This window comes from Hirundo rustica, chromosome 11, assembly GCF_015227805.2.
Source record: "Hirundo rustica isolate bHirRus1 chromosome 11, bHirRus1.pri.v3, whole genome shotgun sequence".
NCBI classification, from domain to species: domain Eukaryota; kingdom Metazoa; phylum Chordata; class Aves; order Passeriformes; family Hirundinidae; genus Hirundo; species Hirundo rustica.
This window is the reverse complement of record NC_053460.1, coordinates 18,214,781-18,236,117: the sequence shown is the minus strand read 5'-3', so window position 1 is coordinate 18,236,117 and position 21,337 is coordinate 18,214,781.

Below are 21,337 nucleotides of genomic sequence, written 5' to 3'. Positions count from 1 at the left end.
CCAAGCACTTGTTAACAGGGATTTCCCTGAGACCACAGTCCTTTGTAGAATTAATGGAACAGCTTCTTTAACTCAAGAAAAACTTACAGTAAAATGATAGTTTTGGTTGCAGGATCTCAGTTCTCCAGTACAAACCAGGGAAAAGCTGATAGCAGTTCATCAACTGCTCACCTTAATGCTGGATAGACAGAGATCTCACAGCACTTCTTACCTCAACAGATAGCTTAGAGGCACCTTGACTGATTACTAGTAGTGAATGACCATGTGACACCTGCAAATCTGCTTTAACACCTTGTCCCTCTAGTCAGCCCCTGCTGCAGCCCTGTAAATAATGCAGGGTTTGCAATGTGAGCTCTGTTCAGGAATTCAATAGTAAATTATTAATTATGTTCAGGCTATGGTAAGGCAGACAGAAGCATCACTAAAATCTTGCATCAAACAATGATGAGGACCAGATGCTTCAGAGAACAAATCACCAAACACTGATCTATAAAAATCTACTTCTCAGTCCCACTAATTCTTTGCAATGGTGGCTTTTATGTGTAAATTACATCCTGCTAAAAACTAATTAATGCAGCTCATATGCTTGCTTCAAGGTATTCTGTGCATGCCACTGGGACTTCTGATTTATTACTCAGAGTCCTGCATCTTGTTCATCTTATATGATAACATCGCCTTTACTAGGTGTCCACCCAGGTTTGGCCATTCATTGATGCTTCTGACAGTGACACCCTCAGTTATTTTTTATTAAAATGCAGAAGTTGGACTGTGGAACCTCTGACAGGTGTATTTTCCAGAAGTGAAATTAACTATTTTAAGATTTTAATTTTCATCTGTCACACAGATATTAAAATAGTATATGGAGGCAACTGGAGTCCATCTGATTCAGGTTGTTGTAGTAAGGTGCACAGAAATTCAAAAACGTTCAGGTTGTCATAATAAAAGATTGAAAATCTGGTATATTTACATGGAAGGAGCTAGGAAATCTTATTGAAGAGTTGCAAAAATGGTATCTACAAAACACCAACATGTCTCATCTGATTTGACCCTTCCTTTGACATTTTTAACTTGCAGAACTTACAGTAGTAAATGATGCAGATAAAGATGCCTCCTAGGAGTAATAGTAAAATGTAAATAAACACGGTCAGGTCTCGGCCTTCATGAAAGTCATTGGGAAGCCCAAAATATCTCATAAAAAGCTGACTAAATAACCCTCCATTGGCTCCTGTACTTTGCTGATGTAAAAGGCCAGACTTCTGTGCCAGATAATGCATTTATAAATCAATGTAACACCCTGGCCCAGCTGAGAGCAGTGCAGCCCCATCCAAAGAGCTCCAGCTGTATCCAGGTTGCACCAACGTCTCCCTCACAAGAAGCAGGTGAGAAATTTGTTTACCTGCCAGAGGAAGACACTCCAAAGTGTCCAAAGTTGTCACAAAACCAAAGGAAAGTAGATTAGCATTCGATTACCTTCAGTAAATAAACTTCAAGGCTGCTCCTATTTGTTTAGTAAAAACTGGAAGTGTTTATGATTATTTAAAAACAGGGATATGACATATGGTATGTGGTACAATAAAGAATTTTTAAATGATTTTACTATATCATTTACAAACCAGAACAGCTGGATTTACAAATACTGGCTTACTTTCCTGTGTTGACACATCTGTGACTACTACAGCATAATAAAACTGGGAAGTTTTAATGCAAGTTGGTCCTGAAATAAATCACTTGTAGCACAGTGATAGTACAGAAATTATACAAATGGCATAATTTCTGGTATTGGTATTTATTACTGGTTATACTCAATCACTCCAGCTTTTTATTTGCCTTCCTTGTCTGTTTGAGTCTGATAAAATAAGAATGGAAAAAGTCTTCCCCTCTCTCCCGCACGGAAAACACAGTGATGGGAGGAAAAGCTCTCTGGGTCTACAAAGCTTTTACAAGGGTATAAAAAAGGTTTATGGCAGAAGTTTGGTATCTGGACTCTCATCTGAGGAGCTGGAGGGAAGGAATTTACTCTAGATTATGAAAAGCCAAGTCCAGAGTACTTGCTAAAATCCATATATCTTGAACAGCTTGTAAATAAAAACTTCATAAGGTACTTTATAAGGGTGTATTTCCCTTTACCAGTACTCATTTAAGATTGCAACAGGAAAATTTCCATACTAAAATAAAAAGAGCTAGCAATAAATTAACTCAAAAGTATTTATTTATTTATTGTAAGTTTGATTGCATATTTAAAGATTTTTTAGATATAGCACCAATATTTTTTAAACTCACAGGTGCTGTCTTATATAATTTCAATATATTCATAGTTTCTAAAATGAGTGGGTTTGATTAATTAATTTGTATGTTTGCTTTAGTTTGGTTTTTGGGGGTTGTTGGGTTTTGGTTGTGGATTTTTTTGGTTGGTTTTCTTGGTTTTTTGTTTGTTTTGTTGGGAGGATTATTTGGGGGGGGGGTGGGGTTTGGGGGGGTTGTTGTTGTTGTTGGCTTTGTTGTTTGGTTTTGGAGGTTATTTCCTCCCTAATGCAATGATAAACGTCAGGTCTTAAAGAAGTAACAGGTTTAGCCATAACATACCCAACTTCACACTCAGAGTAGAATGCACCTTTTATGGTCACTTGTGGAATTTCTTTAGTGAGACCCAGATGACCACCAAAGACAAAACGAAAGAGCCTGCTCTTTGTCTGGGGTGGGGGGAGGGAGTTATAGCTTTATTTTCCCGTCCTCGCTGGTGCCAGAGTGCGAGCCCCCCGCCTGTGCCGGGGATTTTTCCCCGGGGGGACGGGCCCAGAGGCAGGGACAAGCCACTGCCCACTCAGGGACAAAGTGGGAGTGGAACAGAGTTGGATTACATTCCAGTGTGGGGGATTGGCGCAGCCGAGCAGGGACAAACCTTGTGATACAGTTTCCAGGGAACAGAAGAAACATTACAGAACCCAATATAAAAATGAAATACAATATAAACCAAATTAATGCACTGCAACATCTCCCTCTTTCTTAATTAAATTGAGAAGGAGGAAGGCTCAGTCCATGGGAGATGTTCAGAGTTCGGACCTTGAGTACCTTTAAAGTTGCAGAAGAAAAAAAAATGACCTTTAGTGCAAACAAACTGTCCAGAAAAAACACTGTTAAGGAATAATTAGGAGAGGGTTCAGCGCTTTCACCTCTTCCAGGCAGCAGTGGTCATTTGTGGGGCCTCTGCAGTTGGTTTTGCAGTTTTAGGGATGAAAGGTTTCACCCACTTGGCTGGCACCCACTTGAGACCTGGGGGAGTGGACACATAGGTGTACCCACAACCCCAGGTGACCTGATTATGAGGACTTTTTGTTTCTCTGGTCGCTGGATCCTTTGCTATCACATCTGGTGATTTTTGCTAAAGGGCAGAACTGGTTAAAGCAGGATTATTTAATTTAACATTTGCATTTTCTAGTTTTTTATCCCCCCTCCTTGGACTTGCCCTATTTATGTCAGCACGCTGGGCAAGCCAGCGCTCACGTCTTAGTTTTTTGAAAAATTCCTTTTGGGACCTCGAGACCCCCTGCCCCCATCATCCCGAAAATCCAGAAACTGCTTCTTTAAAGGGCGTTGAGATGCCCAATGTCCAGTCTGATTGCACAGGAGACACGTGGTTCTTCTCTTGGGTGGTGGTCATGGCACAGGAGGCACAGTGTCTGCAGCAGGGGCTCTTTGTGGTGGCTTGACTCTGGAATTGTGGTTTTGATGAGCTTTTATGAAGGGAATCTTCCTGGCACACACCTGGATCATGTCATGTAAAGCTGGAGCCAGTTCCATGGACAGGCTGAGGATAGCTGCCTTGCACTGTTTGTCTGCATCGGCCAGAGCCATCTCCTCCAGGACTTGTTCTTGGGCTCTTTCATTCTTAACCTGTAACTCGACAGCTCGGGTTAAACGCTCCACAAATGTTACCAAAGGTTCTGATGGAAGCTGCTTTATTTTACTGTAAGGTTGGAAAGACCCATCGGGCTGGATTGAAAAAAGAATGCTTTGGAAGCAGCATCTTTAATGCGCTCCAAAACAGCTAGAGGAATTTCCTCAGCCTGCTTGAGGGCTGAGACCCATTCACCATCACCACACAGATGTTCTAATCAAATTGGCAAATTCTTATTATCAACAGCCGTTTCAGGATTTTGCCAAAGCTCCAGAAGTAAATCTCTTTGGCGGTCAAAGGGAACTGTAGGATTCCCTGCTAAATTTGCTTTTAAACGGTTGCAAAAGTATTCTCTTTCGTGTCCAAAATTGGCCTGAGCTTTGCATAAATCCTGAATCACTTGTTGGGGGAAGGGGTCCCAATCACCATGGACAGCAGCCCCTCTTTTTGACCGTCGGTGTGTGACAGGGGTGGCAGAAAAGCCAGGATCACTTCCGGCTTCTGGGTTCCCGGCTCTGCCCCCCGACACCGCCCTCTGGGGCGTGGGAACTGGGACTGTGGGCGGGGAACCCGTGGGAACCAGGGACAGGGAGGGGCTGGAGGCTTGAGTCACACGGGGAGGAGTCGGAGGGCGGAGGTTTGAGGGTAGGGGACAGAGTCAGAGGAGAGGGCAGTGCCAGGGGCGGCACCAAAGGGAGGGAGGGGGCCGGGGAGAGGAAGGGATTGCGGGAAGGAGGGACAGACAAAGGGGGAGAAACTCCTCGTGGCTCGGGAACACATGGCTTTGGCCATTTTGGGAAACACAGCAGTCCCCTCCATCTTGTGATCCCCCCCACAGAACTGAGACTAGCCTCGGGATCACTGAGATGGGGCTTTTGATCACTCAAACTGTCTGCAAAGGTACAAACTGGGGAAAATCCACAAAGAACTGGCTTTTTTTCCTTTTCGTTTTGCTTTTGCAATGCAAACTTAATTTTTAAGCTATAAAAAGCAAAATTTGCATTTTCTTTATTATTAGAGGAACCAGATTCAACTATTTTATTTGCAACAGCTTCCCAAAATTCCAGGAAGCTTATTTGCTCTAATGATACATCTGGAAACTGAGAAAACAAATACCGAATTAATTTTTTCAACTGTTTCTTTGGACAATGGGTCCTGCCATCATCCAAGGCACTTAAAACTTTATAATAGACTCTTTTTTGAGACACAGGCAGTTTTGCACCCATTTTTGGCTCAGATTTTAAGTTTCTGTATCCCTTTTAACTGTGACTGGGAAACTGAAAGTTAAGAAACCCTCGCTGGAGAAAAAAATAAAAAACGAAGGGGAAACAGTTACCTTTCCCCACCACCCCCACCCAGGCTGCCAAGAGGAACCTGCTATTAAAGCACCCTGAAGATTTACTCTGAAAGCAAAACCTTTCCCGAAAGGAAAAAACCCTTTTCCCTGAGGATCACTGCCTCTGAAAAAGATTTTTCCTTAGATTCCAAAGTGATAATACTTACCAAAAATCCAGCGTTCAGACGAATCTTTCCTTTCTTTCCCAATCACTCCTTTTGCCTGAGACTGACGTTTTGGTGCAAAAAGAGCTTCCAGTCTCGGTTACCAGGGTCAGCTTTCCATGAACATGTGGTCACCTTCTCTGGGAGCAGCCTGCTGGCTTCTTTGCAGCACTCCAATGGGTTTTTTTGAGTCCAAAGGAGAAAACTACAGCTCTGGCCTGTGGAATCCTGTGTTTCGGAGACTCCACAGCAAACGCCAAGCCTGACAGGTCTGTGTCTGCATGTGTGGGCTACTGTGGCTGTGCCTCTCCACGCCGGGCAGGCGTGGGCCTCTGGCTGGCTCAGATCTGCACAGCGGCCAAAGCGTTCTGGTCCGGGTATGCAAGCAGGCTACCTTTACCTGCGGGACTTGGCTTCTCACCAGCAGCTGGCCCAAATTGTGTTGTGACTGCAGCAGTAGATAAAAGGTCGGCTCTCAGCTAAGCAGGTTCAAAGATGTTTTATTCAGGCCTGAGTGGCAGGAGCTCCGCAGCTCGTCCAAACTGCCAGCCAGAGAGACCCTTTGAATTTCCCACCCCGAACTTAAAAGCGGGGGAGGATTCAGGGGAGGCCACTACAGGACAGCAAATCAGGGAATTCGGGGGGATAACGGGGGGTGTCCACTTCTAAGCCTCTGACCACTGACAAAAGGGGAAAAGGGGATTTCCCTGGGCACCAACCTATCACTCAACGCCCCTCTGGGAATTTTCCAAGCTGGGGAGGGGTCCCGAAGTGACAGACAGGATGCCCCAGAGTGGGATTGACAAGGATAGGTGGGGGGTGGGATGACTGACATAAAACAACTTGTTGTACAGAAAACTCAAAGGGGATGGACTGTTACAGAACTGGGGGCACAGTGGAATGAACCATAACATAAAACTTCTTATAAAACTTGATAAAACAATTCTTGCACCGCCACAGGCTACGTTTTGTGACTCACATGCCTGCATGAGATTCCTTGGCCACGTGCTCCCCGAGTGGTTTCTCCCAGCTTTCTGGGAGCCCCTTGTGGCTTCGAGCCCCACAATTAGGTGCCAGTTGTGGAATTTCTTTAGTGAGACCCAGATGACCACCAATGGCAAAAGGAAAGAGCCTGCTCTTTGTCCCGGGGTGGGGGGAGGGAGTTATAGCTTTATTTTCCCGTCCTCGCTGGTGCCAGAGTGCGAGCCCCCCGCCTGTGCCGGGGCTTTTTCCCTGAATGGACGGGCCCAGAGGCAGGGACAAGCCACTGCCCACTCAGGGACAAAGTGGGAGTGGAACAGAGTTGGATTACATTCCAGTGTGGGGGATGGGCATGCCCAAGCAGGGACACACCTCGGGATACAGTTTCCAAGGGGAACAGGGAAACCATTACAAATTTAATGAAACACAATATAAACCAAATTAATGCACTACAACAGTCACTGTTTCACTTTGAATTTATTATACTATGTCTTAAAGGTACATTTTTGAAAATGAATGCCTAGGCAGTACCTATGGCTGTTTGGGATGCACATCAAATATTTAACAAGTGCTTAAACTGCAAGTTGCAGACCAAGTTCCACTAATACATTTGAAAGCAAGGAACTGTTGGGTCAGCAATCAAACAACAAATCAAAGATCATGAACCTTTTGCTGAAAGTGTAAATATTAATAATCAAATAATATTTCTAATATTTTTACCTTATTTTTAAATATTTACTTCTGAATTAATGTGCAGCTATATCATGTTTAAGGCAATGTTTGTGGGGAGGTTCTTTATCAAGGTTTTTCACTACCCATTAAAGAAGCTTTTATTTTATGCTTACACTGGGCACAACTGTATCTTTCTTTGAGAAACCACTTCAAGGTTTTCTTCAAAATACCATGTTAGATTTTACAAGTGCTGAATTTCCATTGTTACTAGGACACTAAAAAAGAAGATATTTGTATAAACTGGAAGCAGAACAACTCCAGGTACCAGTCTCTTCATTGTTACACACAGTTATCCCAGTCCTTATGCGATGTTGCAAAGGTAAAACACTTCAGATCTGTGTTTTTTACTGCAGAACTTCTGTTCCTTTAGAAACTTCAGGAGTTACAAGAACAGACACAAAGGGAAGGACTTCTCTGTGTGGCACCTCACAGAAAGGGCTGGAATTCTGATAGGGTCCCTGTTTATTTGTTTGGTGATGAAATCACCCCCAGAAGTGTCACACTGCCTTGGCTTAGCTGAGAGGCAGCTCCATCCCTTAGATCAGTGTAAAAGGAACAATTAACTGAGATGCACTGTCTCAGCTCTTAATGTAAGGTAGAAAATGCCCTTTGCTTCTACCAGAGCCATGCAAGAGGAGATTTTAGCTTTAATTTCATGCCCTTTTCATAGCTTCCCTCTCTCATCTGTTTTCTCAGTGTATCTTCATGTAAAAAGAGAGTTCAGAAACTACAGATTAGCCCCACAGAAACAGTTCTGGGCTATTGGAGGCACTGGTTTTGTCTGTGGCAGGCACTGGCTGCAGGCTTCACTCACAGCTCCTACTCCCATCCCCTTTGTGACTCTGCTTTCCAGGGAGCAGCTTTTCCTTCCCTGCAGTGCTCTAAAAGCCTCTGCAAAGCCTGTGGGGATCACTGATTAAAAGGCACTAAAGGAGTGTTTTTCCCATCCTCTTCACATTCCTCTCTTTTCTCCCTAACCTAGGTTGTTTTCATAACTCTCACTCAGTAGAACACAGCTTGCCTCTCTCCATTCAGATTCAGAACTTCTTTCAGAAGGATTTGAGACATGCAGGCACCAGACAAAGCTGGCCTATGGATTAAGGGAGGGGAAATTAGTGAGAAAATACTGCACGTTGTGCTCTGCAAGTGTTAGACACCACAACTGCATTGGAAAAGAAACTGAGTTTTCTGTGTGGTGGAGTTGCCTTGAGCATCACTGAACAAAAAAACTAGCAAAGAACAGCCCATCTGTACCCACTCTGTGTGTATCACTTATTTTTCACTCTCTTTCATCTCTCCTGCTCTGAATGGTTCAGTCAGGGACTTCCTAATGAAAAAAGAAAAAAAAAAAAAAAAAAAAAAAAAAAAAGAAAAAAAATTGGGAGGAAACAAGAAAGAACATGCAAGTAATGACGCACCTGAAAGAGGGTAAATGAGTGGAAGTTTCATTCTGAAATGGTTTCCCTGGAAAAAAAAAAAAAACTACAGTAATACTGTGATGGCAAGTTTCAAGGGAAGAGTGGAATAGGTAACTCCTTCACAGGTAACTACTTGTAAATTAACTATTAGATATTAATATAGGCCTATGAAAAATTAAGTTCATTAAAGTGCAATTGAAAAGGAAAAGTGAAAAGGAGGATCGGGGTGGCCTTCTGGCTTTGCACAACTCCCTGACAGGAGGGGACAGCCAGGGGAGTACGGCTCTGCCTCTGCTCCCAGGGAACAGGGACAGGAGGAGAGGGAACAGCCTCAGGCTGGGCCAGGGGAGGCTCAGGTTGGACACCAGTGGGAACTTTCCCATGGAAAGGGTGGTCAGGCCTTGACAGGGCCTGCCCAGGGGGGTTTGAAGTGCCCATCCCTGGAAGTGTCCAAGGAAGGCCTGGAGACAGGCATGAAGCACAGCTCGGACTCAATGGCCTTGGAAGGCTTTTCCAGCCTTAATTATTCTGTGTTTGAAAGTCATAAATGGGAGACCAGACTAATCCAGAGCAAACAGTTTGTACAATGAGACCAGAACTGTAGAGTGAGATTTAGCACCAGCCAAGTGCAGAATTCCCTTTGATGATAAAAGGTGGGCAACAAAATAGCAGTGTAGGAATCATAAAACGCTCAATAGCAAAGAGTGGGTACAGGAAAAACTTGCAAAAGAGAAAACAGGAAAAGAGATGTTTTGCACATATTTTGAATGGTACCTTCAGGCATGGCTGAATATCACCCAAGAGGATCTTTCAGAATGATGGCATTGCTTTTGCAACAAATGGCACATAAAAGATAAAGCTGAAAAGAACTAGTTCCCTAGATACTCCACAAATTAATATTATTGTAGCTCAATAATAAAAATCAATATCCATGGCTTTTTAAACTAAACCATTTGGGAAGGGAAGGTAGCTTTACCTAATATCACTGTTACAACATTGTAATTTCTAATGCCTATATTTTATAAGATCACATGGCAAAGACAGTAAAAATGTATAAATTGGAGACAGAAAATATCTTCATAATCCACAGGTCACTGAGTTGAACTTACACTGAGAAGATCAAAGTTGACTTGGTTGCACTACTTCAATTTTTCCTCTTATCAGAGAACACAATGTTACCAAAGACTTTCCAATCATCACTGAAAATACACCAGATCTGCTAGTGGTTGTTGTGCATGTAAGAAATCAGGGAAGTTTTCAATTACTAGTGCAAGTCACCAAGCTGGATCACCTACACCCTCCTGCGTGTTTGATTTCTGTATGGTGATTAGGGGTTTTTGATATATATATTTAGTCTAGACTAAACACCAATAAATTTTGGATTTTGAGGATACAGTGGAGTATGCTTGGCCTATTCTGCCTTCCATGGGGACTCAGAATATTTAGTTCCCTAAGCAAAGACTAGTGCTTTCCAAATCAGGGTCCTTGATTAAAGAGATCTCTGTGTTACTTTTCCCTGCTTCCTATCATGGTATTATGGTATTATGGAATGAGAAACCAACCTTCGCCCTCTACCTCATGAAAATGTTAAGAGCAGAAGTTCTTCTTCAGGATTTTGAGAGATAAACAGCCAGTTTTTCTTTTTTGAAAACACTGCAAGAAAGTGCTGTCATACAGCATTTCAGAAATGGTCTGTAACTCAAGGGCAGGCAGAGGGAAGCCATTAGGGATTGCAAGGAGGTGAGTCAGAACAGATGAGAGAAAAATATATGTTTCAGCAGCAGATTTAAAAGCTAAAGAAGGCTGAACACTTCTAAAGCTATTATCTAAAAAAAAAGTTCAAGTTGTTCAAAAAGGTTCCTCAATATAGTGAAGTTTGAATTAAGCATCAGATCAGGAATTCCAACATTTTCATAGACAAGACTTCATAGTGATGCATAAGATTTCATATGTTTTTCACTACACCTATTTTAAGCTATTAATTGATGTTTAGATCCAAGGTTGATCCAAGGTTATTAGAAAACACCTTTAATCCACTTTTCATCTTTATTTGAAAAACATAAAGATGTTTTATAATAAAGATGCAAAGTGGATTAAAAGAGTGAAAAATAATGAAAAATCAAGACAATTTTCTCATACTGTACCTCAGACAGTCCTAAAAAGTTGCAAATTCCCTACAAAGGGAAACAATTTCTCTGGCTGTGCCTGGAAGAGTGAAAAAGTTTCTCCATGTATTTACAGGTAACAAAGGATAAAGTGCCTGAAGAGCGTCAGGTGAACAGAGATGCAATGCAAACAAATGAAGACAAAGTTAATTGTCAGGAGAAGTCCAGTAGGAAGGTAACAAAATTAATTCCAGGATTTCTGACTGGAATGAGTCCTAGAGGACAGCAAGGCCATTTATCAGTGCAACTACCTGACTGCCATCCCAGGTGATGCCTCAGTGGAACTCAATCCACTCAGATCTGGACTAGGATCTAGACTAGGAATCTGGGTCCAGACTTTGGAAAACCTCAGAGGCTGCTTTACATCAAGTTCTTTAGTGTTATTCTCTACCCTTCTAGCATGCCCTTTATCCTACACACACTGGATTATCAGGGAGCTGGAGCACACACAGGCCACAGGGAAAATTTACTGAGATTCTCCTTTGTGAATGCTGGGAACAGCAAAAATCCCAGTGAACTTGTGCCTCTTCTTGCACACAGGGCTAGCAGTCCATGATTTTACAGCAATAATCACCAATTTTTTCTGCCTTCACTCCAATAAAAGGAGATTTTTATGTATGCTTATAATACATTGGAAAAACAACTGCTTATTGTTATCTCAGAGAAAAATAACTGATAAATCATATGAGCAGTACTGATGCTAATCAAGTCTTGCCTATAAAAATCTTATAATGTGTCCTGTCTAAATAAGAGCTGGTCCAGATTAATGAAAATCATGTTTTGAATACATTTTAAACCAGAACACACCGTGGTTCCTCCTCTGTTTAACTCAATTTTAAACAAATTGGTTTCTGAGCAATTTAGAAATTCCTAAGAATTTGTGAAGTTTGTATAAACACCATCTCTTACCATGGCAGATATTTATATTGGAAATATGATTTATGAACTAATGAATGAAATAAAATGAGACATGCTGCTAATCCTTTTATTCTTCCTCAGTTACTGAGATTAATCAAACATAATGTCTATTGGTCCAAGCAAGCTTATTCCCAAACAGAATGCACGTGGACTGTAAATGTGTTATTTGAAAGAAATTAAAAACAATAGGTGTCTTTCTATATTTATTGTCAATGACGGGGACTAAAAGATTATTAAAACAGCAGCACTGATTCTGTACTCTGTAAAATTTCTTGGAACTAGATGTTAGTCCCATCTTCTCCATCTAAGTCAGCTTTTCTTCCGTGATCTCTGAGACACCTCTCTAGTTTGGCAGCCTACACTGGATTTAGCAACATGACAGACAAGTTAATTATTTCTACATTTTTATGTATCATAAGAATATTAAAAAATCATGGGTCTTCCCTTGACACAAATTTATAAGTTTTTTTATAGGACTGCACTATTACTTTTTTTTTTTTTTTTTTTTTTTTTTTTTTTTTTTTTTTTTTTTTTTTAAAACTATTGCCATTTGGATGTCTCCCACAGTTCAGTGCTGGGAAAAAACCCACCATTTCCACATATGGGCCTTCAGGAGATTTTGCAGTGTCTAAGTTTCAGCTTTAAAACCTCTCCACATCACTATGTCCAGTTTTTTGCTAAACAGGAAATGCCCATCAGTGTTTGGAATTCAAAAGTCCATTAGTCTTGAGTCGACAGATGGAAGTAGCTATGAAGGTTAGCTTTTGGGGATGAAAAAGCCTCCTCAGAGAATTATTTGTCTTTCCATGTTGCCTCTTCGTGTGCAGGGCACAAGTAGAGCCGTGCACACCTTGCAGCCTCCCCAGGGTGCCACTGGCTGTCATTAGGGGAACTGGAGTGTTTTCCCTGGGGCTACAAAACACCAGATTTAGACTCTGAAATTGTCTGGTAATGTAGATTATAACGTGGTAAGCTGAAATGTTCAATGATAAATGTTCCCTAAATTGCTATCTTTATGTAAAAGATACTGCCCTTAATAGTCTGATGGTATACAATGAAGGGTTCAGAAATATCCTGCAATTAGGAGCTTAATTCCAGACTCTCATTACACCACAAGGTATTTCTTCAAACTTAGTTTTGAATGGAATAGGTTTTTTTCCAAAACCTCCATGCCAAAAAAATTTTAACGTCAAGAATCCGAAGATCATATTGAAAGTCAGTAAATAGTTTTATGTTCCATTCAGTTAAGCAGAAGGTACCACAATGGAGTATCACCGTTATTTAGAGATACAATTAGGGTCTCTTTTATAGTTGTGACAGACCAATGTAAATGTAATCACATACCAATTAGCAAGCAATTATCCTGTTGCTACCTAGATTCATGCCTTGAGTTAACAAGTATCCTGAACATGAGTTCTTAAATAGAAGTACAATGATTTGATTTTTTAAGATTTATACAGCAAAGAAAATATTTAAATATTTTTATTTAAAAATATACCTAAGCACTATATTGCTACACTATGACAGTATTAGATTTTAAATGGGGAAAGAAAATTACTAATAGTAATGACTAATATCAAAAATTAACATTAATAGGCCCTGTTCTTCTAAGAGAAGCAAGCTACAATTAATCAGGCTCATTAACAATTTGAAATGGTAAACTATTTGTTGAAATGTTCTGTGGCCTTCCTTTGTCTCTGGCAGTAATCTGGGAATAACTTTATTAAAATGGAGAGAAGAATCAAGCTGCGAAGAGGATGGTGCCTCATCAGTCTTGTGGACCTGCATCTATGATGCCAGCTTTCATCTCTTTATTTCATGTTGTTCAGGAGACACCTTCACCACAGTGAACCATTTTCTTTTGGGTGCACCAAAAGCCATTTTATCTCAATCTAATAAAGCACTAAGCAAAACCATTTTCCAGATTATAGGAGCAAACAAAATTAAGATATTAAGTCTTATAATAAAATGCAAAGGAAAGAAACATATGGCTTAAGGGAACCCAAATTCAGCTGTCTGTCTGCTGTTGAAAATGAGTGGTGATCCAATCTTCTGCTTCTTTGCCAAGAACTTTGGGTCATTTTGAAAATCTTTACTGCTGTAACAATACCCACAAGTTTAAAAAATTAATAGAGATCAATATAAAAGCACTCCAGGTCTCTTTCCTTGTTCCTGGGAGATACTTTTCTTTGTTTTTGGTGTTACTCCTTTGGGAATTGCTTTTTCTCATATGTCTATTTATTTCAATTTATTCCAGTCTCCAAGAAAAAAAAAAAATTACCTGTATCTGGAAAACTCTGGGATTGTTTTCAACATAATTAAAATTTAAAGGTATGTCCGTCTGTTTTCAAGGTCATAGCATGTGTCTTATTTTAATTTTTTTTTTAGTTCTCTCTCCAGTTCACATTTTGCAGATAATTACATGATACAAATGAGTATCAACCCAGAGGTTTGAGTTCCAGACTTTGATATTTGTACAAGTGATAAAAAATTCACTTGGTGTCAAAAGTGAAAACCAAAAGTGGTCTCAAAAAATTAAATCCAGTCTTGAAATGAGTCTCTAAGAAAGTTGAACTGTATCAAATGGGGACAGCGACAGCACTGCATGAAATGGTGCCGGATTTCCCCAGCCAGCTCCCAGCACTGGATCAAGAGTGGGCTGTTACCAGAAAGCAGTGCAGTCCGGGATACAGCTGCAGGGCTTATGCTCTATGGCACAGGTGATCAAGCATCGAGGGCAGGAGCAAGAATGAGGGAGAGGTCTTCCGTGTGGTTTCCAAACAGGTTTATCCCAAGGAAGGGTCAGGAAGGAAAGACGGAGAACACAAGTGTGCATGAGCTTATAAACAGGGGAGGATCCAGGGCAGGGTACAAATTTCCAGCCAATAGGGAGAGAATGGGGGAGGATCATGAGGCAGGGTTTACAATACATAAACCAATGGGGAACATAAGGGGAGGGGAACAGATCGAACAAAACAATGTGGCTTTGAGCAACACAGAAATTTCTAGAACTGAGGGCAGGGACTAGTCAGGATTGACAAGAGAGCAAAGGGAGCAACAGAGAACATTCCTGAATGAGAGGCAGGTCCCAGAGCACAACAGACTACCAGGATCAAACCACTCCTATGGGTGGGATACAAAAGAAACTATTAAGGAAAAAATCACAATCAAAACACACCACAACAATTGCACCCAAACATAAACCGTTGATATAAAATAATGACTGTTGTAGGTAGTGCCAAGAGACTCCACTGTGTTCTCTCACACAAAATCTTGCATTGGGATGCCAACAAAGTCTTCCCACAGATTTTGTGAGGATAGCTGTCAATGTTTATCATAACCCACATGGAACTTTCCATTTAATTTTTAGATTTGCCTTGAAACATTCAAAGACCATCCCACACTTCCAAGCTGGGTTAAGCAATCATGTACCCTTCAAAAATCTAAGTGCTCTCACTTACAAAAGTGGAAGTTCAGGTGATGTCTTCAATTTCTATCAATGCTTTGAAATTTCAATTTTTTTAAAACTCTATTCTTCCTACTTTTACTCCCATGAGAGATGTCACAACATAGTGAACCATGATATTCAGTTTTATTATAATTACTAAATTGGTGTTTACTACATTTATCCTCTCCATTTACTATGTTCATCTCTGCCTGCCCCTTGTAATAAATTTAGTGTTCACCATTAAGTTTGAAAAGCTGTTTTATCTAAATGGTGAAATGAATTCTATGACTTCTTGATAACTTGATGACTTCTATCCAAGATCCAATTTGTTGTAATGGATGTTTTACAGAAACTATATATTGTTGTTCCAGCATAAGTAAATAATATTTCTGTGAAGTGCAAAATGGGCTATGATTTCCCTCTTCATTATTTCCACTTGGATCTGCATCACTGAAGAATTCCTCCTCCCTTTTTATACTATTAATCAGCCAATAACACACAAGGGCAGGTTAGCTGATCCAAAGAAAGGCACAAAAGGTTGCAATGAGTTTAGATTCCTGAATTCAAGCCCAAATGCAACATAAAGACCTGGCTAAGGTAATTTCTTCAGCCAACCATCATTTCTCACACACTTGGATTCTTGAATAAGTAAAAAGGAGAGCTCAAGAGGTTTTATAAAACCCAACTCACTCACAGGCAATTCTGCATCCTGAATAAATACAAAAGGAAAGAAGGAGATCAAGGGAACAATATCCATTTACTAATTTTTAAGCACGTGATCCAGTTTGGGAATCTGCCCCACATACGTCTGCAGAAGAAGGAGAAGAAGTAAAGAGAACTTCTAATACTAACTCAGATTCCCACAACTTCAGAGAGCTTGGCCTATTCCACCAGCTGCAATATGTTCCACTGTCCCACTACACTGCTCCTCTTCAGAATAGGTCCCAAGTTCCATGGCCTGGTTACTCAGCCAGCCCAGTCTTTAGGGCTCTGGGTCAGAGAAGTTGCTCAGTAATGAATCGCAGTCCCCGCGAGCTGCTCATTAATCAAAGCTATTTCTCTTTATGTGGCAATTTGGGGACATTTACACCAAACATCACCAGCCTCACTGTCAAATAGGCTGAGGCTGAGAACTATACTTGCAAACACAGTGCATTATTTATAAATACATGTAATTAAGTGAAAAACATTAACACCCACTGAACTACCTCTTGCTTGTTTAGAGCTGAAGCTATCTAAATTTTCCTCATTTGTCCTTGCCCTTTTACATAATTTTACAATCAGAAATTATGTTAGAAGCTTGATGTCCTTCCCTCTTATAGCCTTTCCAAAACAAAGAAGCAATCACTTCAAATACTCTCGCTCTCCCTTGTTTTCATGAGCATTAAAAGTTATTAATGGCTGTACCCTTAATCCAATGTCCCCTTTTTGTCTGTCCAAGAAAGAGATTCCACACTGCCAGGTGTCCCTGCTCCACATTCAAGTATCTACTCCTGATGCTTGAAGATTCTTAGTATTATCATTTTATTTCACATCAGTTAGGTTTTGTACAAGCTGCCATGATTGTGGGTGGGGTATTTTTGCCATTCTTCTCACTATTTAGCTCCTGTTATAGCCAGAACCACTCATCATGGCCTGACCATAGTAACCACGATTTTGTGGCACAAAATTCTTCCCAGCATTCAGTTGAAATCAGACCCTTATTGAGCAAACACATCTAGACCTCTTCTAAAAGGTTCTAAAAGGAATCGCTATTGCAAATATTTTCAAGTGGATTTAAAAAGCACTACGAATGCTACAGATTCAAGTTGGGATGATGCTGCTTCCAACTGATTAAGGCAAAACTTTTTTGAACACTTAATATTCAGACTATTTCTTCCACTCACTAAATAGATGCTATGGAGAAAAAAAAAAAAAAAAACACACCAAAAAAAAAAAAAATTCCGTTGTCCTAAAAGAACCTTTTGCTCTTTTAGAACAAGAGAAAGTCTTAATCCATTTTCATATGGGCTTTGTAAAATATCATAAACCGTCAGTGATTTTAGAAGATGACAGGGGAATTAATTTCCTCTATCTTTACTTGTTCCTCCTTGGAATGGTGGTATAGTAGGATTACATATGAATACTCCTATTTTATATGTTATCTAAAATTCAGCCCCTTGAACCCCTTTGAACCCACTTTGAACCCCTTTGAACCCCCCTGAGTCCCCTTTGAGCCCCCTTCAACCCTCCAGGCAGAGAGCTGGGGTGGACCCTCCCTTCCATTCTAACTTTCCTGACCCAACACAATGTTTGGGATAAAATGTGGTTACACCTCATCCTCCACAATGATCTACTTCAGGTTTAGACAGGGTGAGAATTCCATGAGGAGCCAAACATAAAATGTGTCATGAAATCCAAGACAAGACACCTTCTGAAATACTCTGAAAAAGGGGCATCAACCTGGTGCAGGAATTCAGAAACCGGAACCACAGGTTTCTTCAGGGGAGAAAAAGAAAATGGGAAAATGCATCAAGCTTAAAGATTAGTCATAAGCTGACCGATCACAGCCACAAAAATTGAGTGCATTGGAGTGAACTCTTTCCCACAATGGCTTGTGTCAGCTTTACTTTTATAGATCCTGGGATACCATTTCACTTTCTACACCTGTATGAAATGCTCTCACAGCAAGCCTGGAATTCACTGGGTGTTTATTGCACCTTCTTTCAATCTTACTCATCTAAATACATCTACTTTTGTCTTTGAAACTTTACATAACATAAAAGTTTAAAAATATTTTTTAAAAGCAAGAATTTTTGTTTACCTAAAAGCTACAGAGGAAAACATAGCAGATAACAAAATTAAAATGACTGTGTGATTTATGAGTTTCTATTTTTTTTTTTAATCTAGCAAAAAGCAATAAAAATCTTCAACATGGCTGTCATTGCTGTCATGCTAATGATACCTTGTCAAATCAGGAGGATAATGGAAAACACTAATTTTTGAAGGACTTTCCTCAATCTGCTGTCAAATAGCACTAGAATAAATTGACTTCTAATATTTTAATAATTTGTGATTTTTTTCTAAACAGCTCATGACTCATCTCATACAAGAGCCAAGAGCACAGCAGATTAACAGCTACTTCTCAATATGTTGCTTTGATCTGTTTTTATTCACTAAAAAATGCTTAGATGATGCAATTTACCAAGTGCAGAAGAAGCCTTTCATGAAATAGAAAACACTCTTGAAGCAGATATTCCCAACTGTAGGTCACCTTTAACATCCCTTTAAATATAATTCTTAACTGAAAATTAGGCATCTTAAAATAAAACTGGCATCACTGTAGATAATTTAGGGGTTTTTGTCTCACCATGAATTGTAAATATTTTCAATTTTCAAGCTCCAAAGACAATGGGAAATTTTTTCAATTCTAATGGCTAAAAAACAAATGAAACCACAGGAAGAATAAATTTTACTTAAGGAATACTCAGAGTTAAGACGTTCTAGATTTGAAGGAAGCAAAATGAAATACCTCTACAAAAATTCTGCTCTACTTTATAGGCCTTTACAAGCAGTAAATGTGTTTTGAAATTAAATACTGCCCAAAAAAACCCAACCCCCCCCCAAAAAAAAACCCAAACCAAACCAAACCAAACAAACAAACAAAAACAAAAACAAAAACAAAAAAAAAAAAAAACAAAAATCCTGTAAATAGACCTGGGTTTCTTACAGGTGATTTTTCACATTTTTTAGCTTTGTTAAAATTATATTTTCAGTAACTCTCGTCATTTTTAAAGCATTGTACTGTAATTCTAAAAAATATCATTGGCATATAACTATTAGAGATAAAAGACATTTAGAAAATGTCTTTACATCTTACTATGAAAAAAAAATTAAACAATAATCCCTTCTTTTTGCATCAAAAAAAGTCTCAGAAACATCCCAAAATATCTGTTTCTCTCTCTCAGATATAATGACAATGAAAAAAATCAGACTTAAAGATAACTTATCCTTTGCAGAGCCAGAAAAACTTCGCAAAGAAACTTTCTGATAAGGGACTATTTAGGAATCACCTGTTCAAAATGGAGACAGAGCTGCAGAACCCAGATGCAAATTCACCTCTCTTGTGCTCACAGGATTTTGTTCCTGTGAACATATATATATGGTTTTTACCATATATATATGGTAAACCATATATATATGGTTTATATTTTTTATATAAAAACCATATATATATGGTTTTTATATTAAAAGTATATTATACTTTTAATATAAAAAGGAACAAGAACAAAACAAGGAGATCAAGATCTTAATCTCTATGGCAGAACAGGCACCTTCCAGACCTTAAACAAACCAGTTTATTTTCAACTTTTAAATATAAATAATAAACTTCCCTTCTTCCAATTTTAGCTGAATATTACTTCATAAATTTGCCATTTTCATTCCTGACCTCATGCTAGAGTTTCAGATTCATGCACACATGGTTTTGCTGAATCCATTTTCTATTAGGCTTCCCAGTACAATGATTTGTCTGTGTATGATTATACAGCTCTCTGAGAGTGCAGAAAATTACTAATAATTTAGGGGAAAATCCACAGCAAAGGTTGCCAGAATGTGCTCTTTAATTTAAAGACATTCCCAGAGCCTGCTTGGCTTTTCTGGCTGTAGGCTCTGAGTCCAGCATAGCCCAATGCATCATTCCAATAAATATAATTTTATATCTTTGTCATTCTCTCCCTCTCCAGTGAATTTAAATCAACTTGGTGACCCTTGCCACCAAATATATAAGCCCACCATTCATTTAATTATACATACAGCAGCAGGAGAGAAAACCAGAGAATATGTTAGTGCTGATGAATGGCTGTGTGTGAAAGCAAAATAATACAAATACACTTATTAAGCTGAGACACTATTGTGTGCTTGATTCATGGATTTTCTTCAAAACAGGGGGGGAAATGATCCTTCTCAGGTGTATTTAAGATTCTGCTGATTTTTTTAAAATACATCAATGATCAATGACCAGTGATCATCACTGGAATTGCAACCAGACCTTCCATACTAACACTTCTATTGCTATTCCATTTTCTGCTCCTTCAGTGCTACTTATATCTAGCATTTCTTTCAGCTCTTCTACTATAACTTTCTCATGTAATGTATAGAGAACCTTCTCATTGCTTTGGACTAAAATCCACTTTTTGCTCCCTCTTTTTTTAACCTGACACTTTTTGTGTAATAGACAAAACCCAATGCCACAATTTTTTTACAGTCTCCTGTTTGTCAGCCCTGCTGATTATGAGACACAGAGGGTGTTAAGGGTCAGGTCACAGCTGAATTAAGACATCAAGGGGCTTATTTCATGTGCCTGCACTTCCTGCTTCTTCTAAACATTTTTGAAGAATCATCAGTAGACCAAAGAAACAACTACTGCATGGTTCAACCATGTACAGTCTGACCTTTCTCCATCTGTTCATCATCCTTCAAAAACCACAGGAGTAATGAAAAACCAAACCACACAACCTCAACTGCAGGACTCAATACAAAGTTGAGACTTACAGTGTGAAGTTAATAGTTTGATAAACGTGAATGGTTACAGTAGCAGGTGGAGACAGAGCGGCACAACTGGTAGCACAAAATTTCTTCCCTCAGACCACAGAAGGGCGCTGTAGGAAAAAGTAGACGGAGTTATGGCACATGATGTAAGTGAACAATCTCATTTAATTCCATCTTTCAAACTAACCAGTGTTTCTGGGCTCGTAGGCTGCTGGGCAGGTTGTGAAAATGGACCTCACACTCATCCTCAGGCAGGACCTTGTCCTCAGAATGCTCATTAGGCCTCAACAAGGAGCTTGTGGGCTGAGTTCCTTGAGCGCATCAGAGACACTGCTCCCAGAAACAGGGACTGGTAACAAGCTCCTGTTTCCCCACAAACAGCCTTGGAAGCTTGCCTGAGTAACAATCCCAGGGAAACAACATTTTTGTCATCAAACCTGAAAAGAAAATTACCCCCAGCTCATGGCCAGGATGGAAAATTACCATGACTAAAGCCCACTCATTTGTGATCCTGCAAACAGCAGTTCTAAATGAGACTCTTTGAGCTCTCATGGACTGTTATGGGCAGTGATTTCCTCACAGCATAATAAACACTGACACATAAGTGTAGTGGTCTTAATTTAATGATAACCAGGCAGAAACACCAATTAATGTAGGGGGTTTAGTATTTATTCTTTTTTTGTGGGAGGGAGAGATTAGGAGAAAAAGCAAAGCAGGCTTAAGCTTAAAAATGAACAAAAATATTTTATTA